Here is an 11,449-nt window from a genome sequence, read left to right on the forward strand (position 1 = left end):
AGTTCAATCAATTAGAATATCCGACCTCTGGTCGTTGATTTACATTGATTGGCACTTGGATATTGGTCTTTGGTACCATCCAAGTTATCTATCATATATTTAATTAGACTCGCAGATTTCTATTTGCTTGAGTAATGATTAAATCGAGAGATCGATATATTATAACTCTTTGATATACTTTATTAAGATTGAGTCTAGTTGATTCTCTTGAAAGTATATTGGAGTTAGTCCATACAAATTGCTAAGTGAAATATTGGGTGTGGTTGTTGTACCCCCGCTTTTTCAATTGGTATAAGAGAAGGCAAACACGTTAAAGACCTTACAAGTCTATGTTTGTAGTGATCTGACTCTATGGACAAGAGTACAATCTATGATAAATGCGTCATCAGAAACAAAAGTTCTTCCTCGTCTAATTCTATTAGAGAGAAATATTCTTCAATCTCGAATATAGACAAACCTTGTGTTCTGACGAGACAGACAAACACTGACATGTATGATCCCGATTACCCTTCAAAAGAGACCATCTCTATTAATGAACGGGAAACAACTGAAGAGAGTGAATTGATTCTAAATCTTATTAGAATCCAAGATGATAGATTTAATCGGTTGAAACACCATGTCAATGTTCTTCTTGGTGTAGTAAAATACTTCAATTTCAAAGAAAATATTGAACATCACCCTTCACGCATGTCTCTTGAGGCACGCCTTGAAAAAGATGTTCTGGAAATTGAACATCGCTTGAATAAACTCTCTATTCAAGGTCTTATCAAAAAGTCTTCTAAACCATTTACTTCTATTGAAACCAAAGCTCCAGGTTCAGAAGTAAATTCGGAATCCCTTCCTATTAAAAAGGATGTGCCTGAAATCTCCATTAATCAAGGATGTTACACATCAAATGGAAGGAAGAAATCTTCAAACAATGCTGTTAAGACTGTACTATCTAATCATTCTTGTGATCAGAAAGTATGTCTCTTCTGTGAGACAAAGAGTTCTATTAAACAAAAGGGAAACTCTAGGTTGAATAAAAACTCCTTGGTTCAACTTTAACACACCTTAGACTTAATTCTCAAAGGTGTAACTGACATTCTATGTCTAAAACAATTGGTTTTCGTACTTACCCTGTGTATGCTACCAGGAAGGTCAGTTCAATGAGTTCCTCGAATGCTCAAAAGAAGAACAAACGTCTTAATAAAAATCGTCTAAGGAAAGATCAAGTCTTGCCTTCTGTTAACAGAAAAGGTGATGTTACCTTAAGTGAGAATAAAATTCCAGAATAAAGGAGGAAAAGTGATGATGATAACCTGAAGGAAATGATAAAGGTTATAAAGAAACCATCAACAGATTGTCTACCCTCTCAAGGAAAAAATCCTCTGGTAAGGACTCAAACTATGTCTCGTATTTTGATGACAATAAGTTTTATGATAATTTCTCACATCAAAAAGATTTCCTTTCTATATTTGAAAGGAAAAAGAGACTCGATCGTAAACACAATTCATTTAATGAGCTAATGGCTCATGTGTTAAGTAATCAAAAGGTTGAAATATCACTTACAAAATTCCTAGCTGAGTGAGAAATGATTAAGTATACTTTTTGGCAAAGTGACACTGATTATCTAGCTAATTTCTTATCGTTCTTAGATGGATTATCAGGTAACACTTTTACATGAGTATCTTTTTTGTATATTCCTCCTTGTTTATTTGTTTCTAATTTTTGGCTCTATGCCTCCAAACTTGTTCTTTTTGAAAAGCAAAAATATGGACTTTTTCAATCAACAAGATGTTATGTAAGCTATCTTCACAAACAACCTTTTTGGAAGGAGATTTGTGGACCCTCTTCTTACGGGTATACGTACGGTTTTGGGATTCTCTCACAAACCAATCTTGTAAACCGCAAGTCTCTCGAAACTTGTTTATATACCCACCCTATTAAGTTGAATTATCTCACTCTAGGATTTCTATCATCAATGGCTTCTTGATCCTGCTCTTGGGATTTGCTTGAAGACTTCGTTGATAATACGGTATATTTCAAATTAGATAAAGAGAAAGGGACCTTTGTTGAAGTTGAAGGATCTTTTCCTCAATATCCTAATTCCTACTCGGATATTGAGGAGGTTGAAGAGACTTCAGCTGAAGTGGTTCTCGATTTTCTCAAAAACTTTGAGGATGCAAAGCAACAACTTGTTGATATAATGAAGTATCTTGCGAACTGAGTTGAAAAGGGTTAATTCTGACCTTGTTCTCATGAAAACTCATGTTAAAGAACTTCTCAATGAGGATATCCACTCTGAAGATACTATGGATGTTGTCAATCACAAGCTTAAAGATCTCAAGACTCATGAGGATCCAGAACCGTCTATTTGACTTCAGTTCATGTTCGGCTTTGGCATAGGAGTTTGTTTTGTCTTTTTTTTAGCTTGTTGATTTTATTTTTCCTTGTAAATATTCGGATAAGAATTTTCTTTTCTTGTTTTGTTTAGAAGAATAACTAGAGTTTGGAATAACCATTATTGTGATTACACATAGCAATGTCCAACGTTTTCATCTTCATGTTTTTAGGTTTATTTGTTTAAATTCTAAAATCGTTTGGAAGATGATTTTTGCAGTATTAATGTTTATGGTTTTATACATTGCAATTAATTATGGGATATGGATAAAAAGTATATCAAAGAGTTAATATCTCAATCTCTCGATTTGATCTATACTCAAGAAAATAGAAATCTGAGAGTCTTTATCAAATATTAGAGAGATAACTTGAACGGTACCAAAGACCAATGTTCAAGTATCAATCAATTTCAATCAACAACCAAAGGTCGGATTTCCAATTGATTGATTCTAACAGACAACCTGTGATATTTCAATTATAAAGATAAACAATATGATGTAGAAAAAAATAACACAGACACCAGAATTTTGTTAACGAGGAAACCGCAAATGCAGAAAAACCCGGGACCTAGTCCAGATTAAACACACACTGTATTAAGCCGCTACAGACACTAGCCTACTACAAAATAACTTCGGTCTGGACTGTAATTGAACCCCAATAAATCTCACACTGATCCAAGGTACAGTTGTGCTCCTTACGTCTCTGATCCCAGCAGGATGCTACGCACTTGATTCCATTATCTGATCTCACCCACAACTAAGAGTTGCTACGACCCAAAGTCGAAGACTTTAATAAACAAATCTGTATCACACAGAAAAGTCTATGATAATAGATAAATACGTCTCCCACAGATATACCTATGAATTTTGTTCCGTCTTTTGATAAATCAAGGTGAACATGAACCAATTGATAACCAAGACTTATATTCCCGAAGAACAACCTAGTATTATCAATCACCTCATAATAATCTTAATCGACGCGGCGAAAGAAGATATCGTGGATTCACAAATGATGAGACGAAGATGTTTGTTACTACTTTTATATCTTGCCTACCGGAGATATCAATATCAAGCCAATCTTTGCGATTGTACTCGTACGATAGAAACATCAAGATCAGATCACACAACTACGAGAAAGTAATATCGGTCTGGCTTCACAATCCTAATGAAGTCTTTAAGTCGTTAACCTGGTTTAGAAGAAAAAACCAAAGGTTAAAGGAGAATCGACTCTAGCTTACACAACTAGTATCACACGTAAGGTGTAGGGATTATGTTTCCCAGTTGCTAGAGTTCTCCCTTATATAGTCTTTCAAATCAGGGTTTGCAATCAATGTTAGCTTAGTAACAAAGCATTCAATATTCATCATTAGATGAAAACCTGATTAGATTCAACCTAATATCTTTCAACCGTTAGATCGAAAACCTAACTTGTTACACACAAATGAAATGCATGTTTCTAGGTTTGTGTAACCGTACCTAAACATGTACATTTGTTGGTTCAATAATGGTTACCCAAATGGTTAGCCATATGAGCATTTTCATATCAACCATATTCTTCTTCACCATAACTAGTTCAAATGACTCAACTGAACTAGTTAGAGAGTTGTTCAATTGCAGGGAAATCTCATGTAACTACAAAAGACACAATCGAAGCAAAAATGATTTGATTCACTCGAATCGATTTATGAACTTTATAGCCACGGTTTGCAATTAGCGTTCCTTAGTCTATATAAACATGAGTTCAAAAACAATCGTCTTTAGATATAACCTAACTCAAGTTCGCGGACTTAAGTTCCCGAAAGGAGTTCTCAAACTCCAGCCGATTTTCTCGGGTCGAGAACTTCCGCCAGTTCGCGGACGGGGTTCACGAACTTAGTTCACGGCTCTTGTTCCGGTTCTATTGATCAACAAAGTTCGCAAACTTCGGTTCAAGGAATAAGGACTTATACATATATGTGTTTCCACAACAATGCTTATATCCATCATTGGTTATATAATCTAAACTCTCATTTCAATCATTGAAACATTCTTAGAGGACGTTATATAGTGGTTATTCACAAACCATTTTTCGTCAATTTTTTTTCAAAGTGATTGAAACATAACATGACTTTTGTCACTAGGTAAAGATGAACTTGGACAAAGCGAAAGCTTACCAACACATATTTCTAGAAATAGATAGGCGAGTTAAACTCGCCTCGAAATAGCAAATGTGTATAATCAAAGTCTATATAGGAAAACGACTTTTGTCTCAAGATAGGAGATACAGTAGATATAATTTTGAGTGATAGATAAGTTCAAGTCTCCAAATACCTTTTTGTCGATGAAGTTCCACCAGTTCTTTGAGTAGTTCTTCATCTTGTATGATGATCCGCCATGGAGTTCTTGAGCTCAACTACACTTTCTATCCTAGTCCGAGACTTAGCTATAGTAGACTAAAAATCAAGACTTATAGTTTTGATCACTAACATTGACAAACATGCTTGAGATAGCAACGCATGCGAGTTCGACCGAGCAATGCTCTAACAATCTCCCCCTTTGTCAATTTTAGTGACAAAACTATCAATACATATTGAATACAAAAAAGATAAAGAAACTTATGTAGCTCCTATTCCACATGTCTAATCTTCAACATTACTCGAAATCTTCATCACTTCCAAGTACTCCAATGATCCCAAAGGTTGTAAGTTCAGCATCGTCGTTGTTGAAAATACGTAGCTATAACAATGAGAAAACATAATTCTCGATCATTGTTGTACAATGTCATAGTATCATTACACAACATCAAAGTTAAATTGTATCACAACTTTGACCACAATACTATGGTGATATGTATCACTCCCCCTTAGTCAATACTCCATCTCATATGGAAACCACTCCCCTTTACATAATGATCCGAAAACCATATGTACTTGTAGCGTGAACTACATATTAATTGTCTCCCTTTTTGTCAATAAAATTGGCAAAGGTACAAGAACGGGATCCTAATCAAATTTCCGAAATAGATATTTCATGACCAAAATAAAGCATATATCATCTTGTTTAGATGAAATCATAAAGCCGAAGCTAAATTCATTCATCAAGGAGTTTAAATATACAAGATAACCCCTATGATATTCCACAACCGCACTCCCCACAAAGATTTGCAATTAAGCACAAGTTCAATTAAGAACTCTCCCCCATAAAATGTCATTCCCGAAAGAACAACAAGAGCGACCTTAATTTCGAAAGAAAAGAAAGATTTCTTTGGACATAAAAAATCACATACGAATATGAATTTGAATTCAAAAATAAACTCAATTAAATTAACCAAAAGAGAACCTATGATTAATTTAATCGGAAATGCTCAACATAAATGAACTTATGGAGACTCAAAATACTCAATTAGATTAATCACAAGAGAACCCATGATTAATCTAATCGGAATACACAACCAAATTAACCACAAAAAGGAATCAATGTAATGGGTCATGATCGAGATAAGAGAATATATGGAGAAATAACTAAGTGTTTGAGGGTGAAAACAGTTTCTGCTGATTTCGGTAATTTCGAGTGTGTGGGTGAGAAACGAGTCTAAACCCGAAACAATGTACTGCAAGGGAGTAATTTAGATTTGAGAGATCAATCTGTACAAATCCGTCCTAAACGAAGAAATGGCCGTTCGAGACTTGATTCAGTCACAAAGAGGAGGAGAAGGGTTGGTTTTGGGGAGGGAAGCGAAGAGAGTGTTGAGAACAGAATAGTTTATCCTGGAAAAGTAGTTGTTTTGTGACTTGTATCATAAAGTGGGAAGCTAGCATATGGGAAATCTAGCAAACATTTTCTGAGTGTTGTATGCTCCTGACCAGAACCTGTTGTTCGGTGGAAATAGGTAATGCTTATTTATACAAGTCGAAGTGAAACGTACTCTGGTCTCATTAAGAAATGGAAAACGGGTGAGTAAATGGGAGGAGGTGGTAACCGGTAACGCCTGGAATTGATGTTCCATAAAATAAAGAGTTTCACCATTACTCCCTGTCTTTACTAACCGCCTCATCCTTATGACACTTTCTTATAACGGGCGTAGTGTACGCCGCATGCTGTAAACTGCCAAACCAATATCCAATGAGCATCCCCCAGTTTGTGACATGCGTTGATGTCTCGAGTGTTTTCGTGGAAAACATGTAGCACGTTGTTGTTGTCTAGCAAGTTGAGCTTGGGAGACTTGCCGGCTCGGTGGTGACCTTCGACGGTCCATATTTTGCATCTTAAAATAAAAGGTAGTTGTTGATTATTGCAATCCTTCATTTTATAGCCAGTGGCATGAAAGTATGATCAGTATGGCTTTAAGATGTCCTAGTTTAGGCGCGGCCAAAAGTTAGGGCCAAAGGTTGCCATGCATTAGCTGGTAACCTTGGACGGCTAAGATACGCACCTTAGATGAAAAAGTGGTCGTTGATTGTTGCAGGCCTTCGTTTTGGTAGCCGCATAGGGAAGGCCGGCAAGGTATGGCGCGGCAAGGTGGTTGGCATGCCTTGGCGCCGTTTGGCATGGACAAAACTAGGGTTTTGGGCCAAAGGTTACCATGCGTTGTTTGGCGACCTTAGACGGCTAGGATTTGCATCTAGGATGGAAGGGTGGCCGTTAATCGTCGCACGCCTTCGTTTTGGTAGCCGCATAGGGAAGGCCGGCATGGTATAGCGCGGCAAGGTGGTTGGCATGCCATTGGCACATGTGGAATGGCATACCTTGGCGCGGTTTGGCGTGGCCAAAACTAGGGTTTTGGGACAAAGGTTAACATGTGTTGTTTGGCGGCCTTGGACGGCTAGGATTTGCATCTAGGATGGAAGGGTGTCCGTTGATCGTCGCACGCCTTCGTTTTGGTAGCCGCATAGGGAAGGTCGGCATGGTATGACACGTCAAGGTGGTTGGCATGCCATTGGCACATGTGGCATGACATGCCTTGGCGCGGTTTGGCGTGGCCAAAACTAGGGTTTTGGGCCAAAGGTTACCATGCGTTGTTTGGTGACTTTGGACGGATAGGATTTGCATATAGGATGGAAGGGTGGTCATTGATCGTCGCACGCCTTCGTTTTGGTAGCCGCATAGGGAAGGCCGACATGGTATGGAGCGACAAGGTGGTTGGCATGCCATTGGAACACGTGGCATGGCATGCCTTGGCGCGGTTTGGCGTGGCCAAAACTAGGGTTTTGGTACAAAGGTTACCATGCGTTGTTTGGCGACCTTAGATGGGTAAGATTTGCATCTAGGATGGAATGGTGGTCGTTGATCGTCGCACGCCTTCGTTTTGGTAGCCACATAGGGAAGGACGGCATGGTGGGGCCAAGGAAAATGGCGCAGACGGCTTGGCATAATGGGGCGAAAGGTTTGGCATGGCGGGGCCAAGGCAAGGTGCGGTTGGCTTGGCATGGTGGGGCTAAGGGTTTGGCGTGCCATTGGAGCATGGTGCGGCTAGCATGGTTGGGGCCAAGGCAAGGTGCGGTTGGCTTGTCATGGTGGGGCCAAGGGTTTGGCATGCCATTGGCGCATGATGCGTCTAGCATGGTTGGGGCAAAGGAAAGGTGCGTTTGGCTTGGCATAGTGGGGCCAAGGGTTTGGCATTCCATTGGCGTATGGTGCGGCTAGCATGGTTGGCATGCCTTGGCGCGGTAGACGTGGCTGGCATGGTTTTCCATTGGCACAATGGTGCGGCTGGCATGCCTTGGCGCGGAGATGTGGATGGCATGGTTTGCCATTGGAACAGTGGTGTGAGAATTGGTATAGATGATGTTGGTCAATGCTAAGGGTTCTGCCGTGGAACATGACACATGTAGAAAAAAGGTACCCTGGTAATTCTTACGTAGGCATGCTTATTGGTTCAATAAATGCGCTAATGGTCATAGTGACATCATGTAGGATGCGCGGTTTTACGATTTTAATCCTAAGTTAAAAACCACCATCAACATTAAGTCCCCTTCTTAGATCGGAACAGGATCATTGTTGCGAGGTAAGCATAAGATGGTAACAGGCAATGACAGAATCGAAATGACAAGTCGTTGAAAGAAATGGCAAAGAAAACCAGGCTAACCTTTTTCGAGAGGTACGGAGAGTTCGTGATTCTCGTGTTGGGCAGATTTGCATAGATTCTGCTCGTGGTACTGCAGGTTAGGTTGCAAAGTGGTAGAGGCCGGTTGAGATGCAAGCTGTTGGCCTCGATCTGGAATGGTTGCGCGTCTTCTGGGCTAGGCTTTGGAACGCGGGGTGGAGCTGCTAGCATAGACTTGGCGTGAGGGGAAGCCGCTGGCATTGGATCGGCTTGGGATTAGCCGTCAGTATTGGTCGGCTTGGACTTGGAGCCGTTAGCACTTGATTGGCTTAGAATGGGAGCCGTCAGCATTGGTCGTCTTGAAATGGAGCTGCTTGTGTTGCTCGGCTTGGAGTGGAGCTAGCTTGAGTTCCTTGGAAGGATGGATACTGGCTTCCGTTCCATGGAAGGATGACGACCGGCTTCAGTTCCGTGGGGTGGCAACTTTGTCTGAATTAGGGTTTGGCATGCCGAAACCTAATTAGCGCCCTTTACTAGAATCGCTGTAGAATTCTCGTCCGAACTCGGATTTTGACGGTCCGCCCCTCCATTCTGAACAGAAAAGAATTTCCTATCTCCAACCGCGGGAATATTTAGGTTTTGAGCTCGTTCGAGAGGTGAAAACAGCTCGATAGTAAAATTCTGGAAGAATTGCGGGCCCGTGGAATGATGGAAGCTTGCTTTAGTTCTTTGGGGAAGATGATGACTTGCTTTGGGAAGATAACAACTTGATTTAGTTCCGTGTGAACATGATGACTTGATTTAGGAAGATAACAACTTGCTTCAGTTCCCTGGGAAGGCGACGACTGGCTTCAGGAAGATAACAACTTGCTTCAGTTCCCTGGGAAGCTGACGAATGGCTTCAGGAAGATAACAACTTGCTTCAGTTCCCTGGGAAGGTGACGACTGGCTTCGGGAAGGTAACAACTTGCTTCAGATTTTAGCATGCTGCAACCCTAATTAGCGCCCTTTACTAGAATCACTGTAGAATTCTCGTATGAACTCGGATTTTGATGGTCCGCCCCTCCATTCTAGACGGAAAAGAATTTCCTATCTCCCTACGAAGGAATATTTAGGTTTTGAGCTCGTTAGGTTGATTAAAACAGCTCGACAGTAAAATTCAGGAAGAATTGCGGGCCCGAGGTGGCATAGTCGCGCCCAGTTATCTGTTTCATGGAGCAAGAAGGAATATTTATTTTGCTCAAACTCTAGAAACTCTGTCTGCATGAAAAGTGATATTGACCTTCTTCTGTTTTCTGTTACCCATCCGGATCCGCGCCTTCGTCTGCAGTGTCTCTCCAATGAATTCCAAAATTTACCGAACTTCGTCGCATTCTTGGGACAGATGGATGAAATATGTGTTCGGCAACGACCATGTCAGGGATAATATTGGAGGTTGTGGTTATGTTGTCGGTCATTCCTCAGCTTTAGGTTATTCAGTGCCTGGACTTTTTGACCGTGATGATGATGTCCAGGATAAAATGGATGAGTTGGGAGACGTTCTGTTGCCGATGTATTGCTATCAAAGTCTTCAAGGACTTTGTTCCAAGCAACATCCTTCGAACCATCTTCTGAATCTTGGGCTATCCTATGGAATGGGATGCGGTGAGCAGTCTCCAGTTATACTTCTGTTTGATCCGATGGTCATGGCCGAATATGTGAATGTATCTTTGTGGCGTGCTTTTGGAGTCTTCGGTGCATATGTACGGCTTCATGTTGAGAAATTCTTGCGTAAAACTTAGAAAGTGATGATGTTGAAATTAGAAATAACCTGGTTGAGGAGAGTGAAAGTATCCCATGTTGGTAGTCCCCATGTGTAGCATACTTTCATTGCATCGCCTTGAATCCACGTCCACGGGATTTGATGCAAGCTTATTGTACTCTTCTGGATGTGACGCCGGGATGCTCAGAATATCATATGGATGAAATATTCTGGATAACGAAGAGGTAGAAAATGATAGAGTTATATTATTTTTCGTAGATCCCTCTATTTCTTCAGGAAAATTTTTCAGCCGCGTCTGGAGTTATCTCAAGAATCTTTGATGGTCGTCGGAATGGACTGCGATGAGCAGTGCCCAGTCGCGTTTTTCTTTAGTTTCTGAATTTGTTTCCCCTGGGAAGGCTTGGGATCCGCCGCGGACTCGTAGAGTTTTGCAGGTGTATTCTAAACAGAGAGGTGATGATATTCTTACGCTACACCCTTGCAGAGAAGATAGATTTGTCGTGGCTATGACCTTTGGTTGACCGTGTCTTCTGATCTTTGACAGCGAAGGTATTCCGTGTAGATTCCCATTCTCCAAGTGTGGTTTGCATGTTTCCATCTTGTGTGGTCGGTGGGTTGACCATGATAAGGATATCACCATTGTGTGTTCGTACTTGTGATTTTGTTAATTCTTCCGCGTGCAACTAAAATATGGAGGAGTACGGGTTACCTTTACAGTGATTGTTGCCATGGTAAAGCTCTGGCTGGTATCAACAAAGGGCGGCAACAGTTCTTGGCAGCAGATGTGATCAGAAGAGACTGTCCATGGAAGTAAAGGGATTGACTGGATGCGTAAGCGAGCAAACTGTCCATGAACACAAGCTTTGGTGGGATGGAACAAAAGGTGGTCACGACTACGGAAATTGGCTGGTTGCGATCATGGTCCTTGGCATGGGGAGTATGGTGGCACGAAACTTGGAAGGAAAGAGTGGTGATTAAAGCACGATCCTCGGCAAGGAAGAGCGGCGGATACGACAAGATCCTTAGAAAGAAGGAGGAATTGAAGTGGCTTCGGTTCTTGGAGAGGACGTTGAAACTTATGGAGCAAAAACGCTGAAGTTTCTTCTTCGGATCCTGGAGCAGCTTATGGAGAGAATGCTGAAGCGGGGCGTCTGTTGGAGCGAACGCTAAGGCGGAGCGGCTGCTGAAGCGAACGTTGAAGCGGATCCGCTGTTGGAGGATGTTGAAGCGGAGAGGCTGCGTCAATCAGTATGCTGTAAAGTTGGACACCCTTCAAGAAAACAG

This window comes from Papaver somniferum, chromosome 7, assembly GCF_003573695.1.
Source record: "Papaver somniferum cultivar HN1 chromosome 7, ASM357369v1, whole genome shotgun sequence".
NCBI lineage: Eukaryota > Viridiplantae > Streptophyta > Magnoliopsida > Ranunculales > Papaveraceae > Papaver > Papaver somniferum.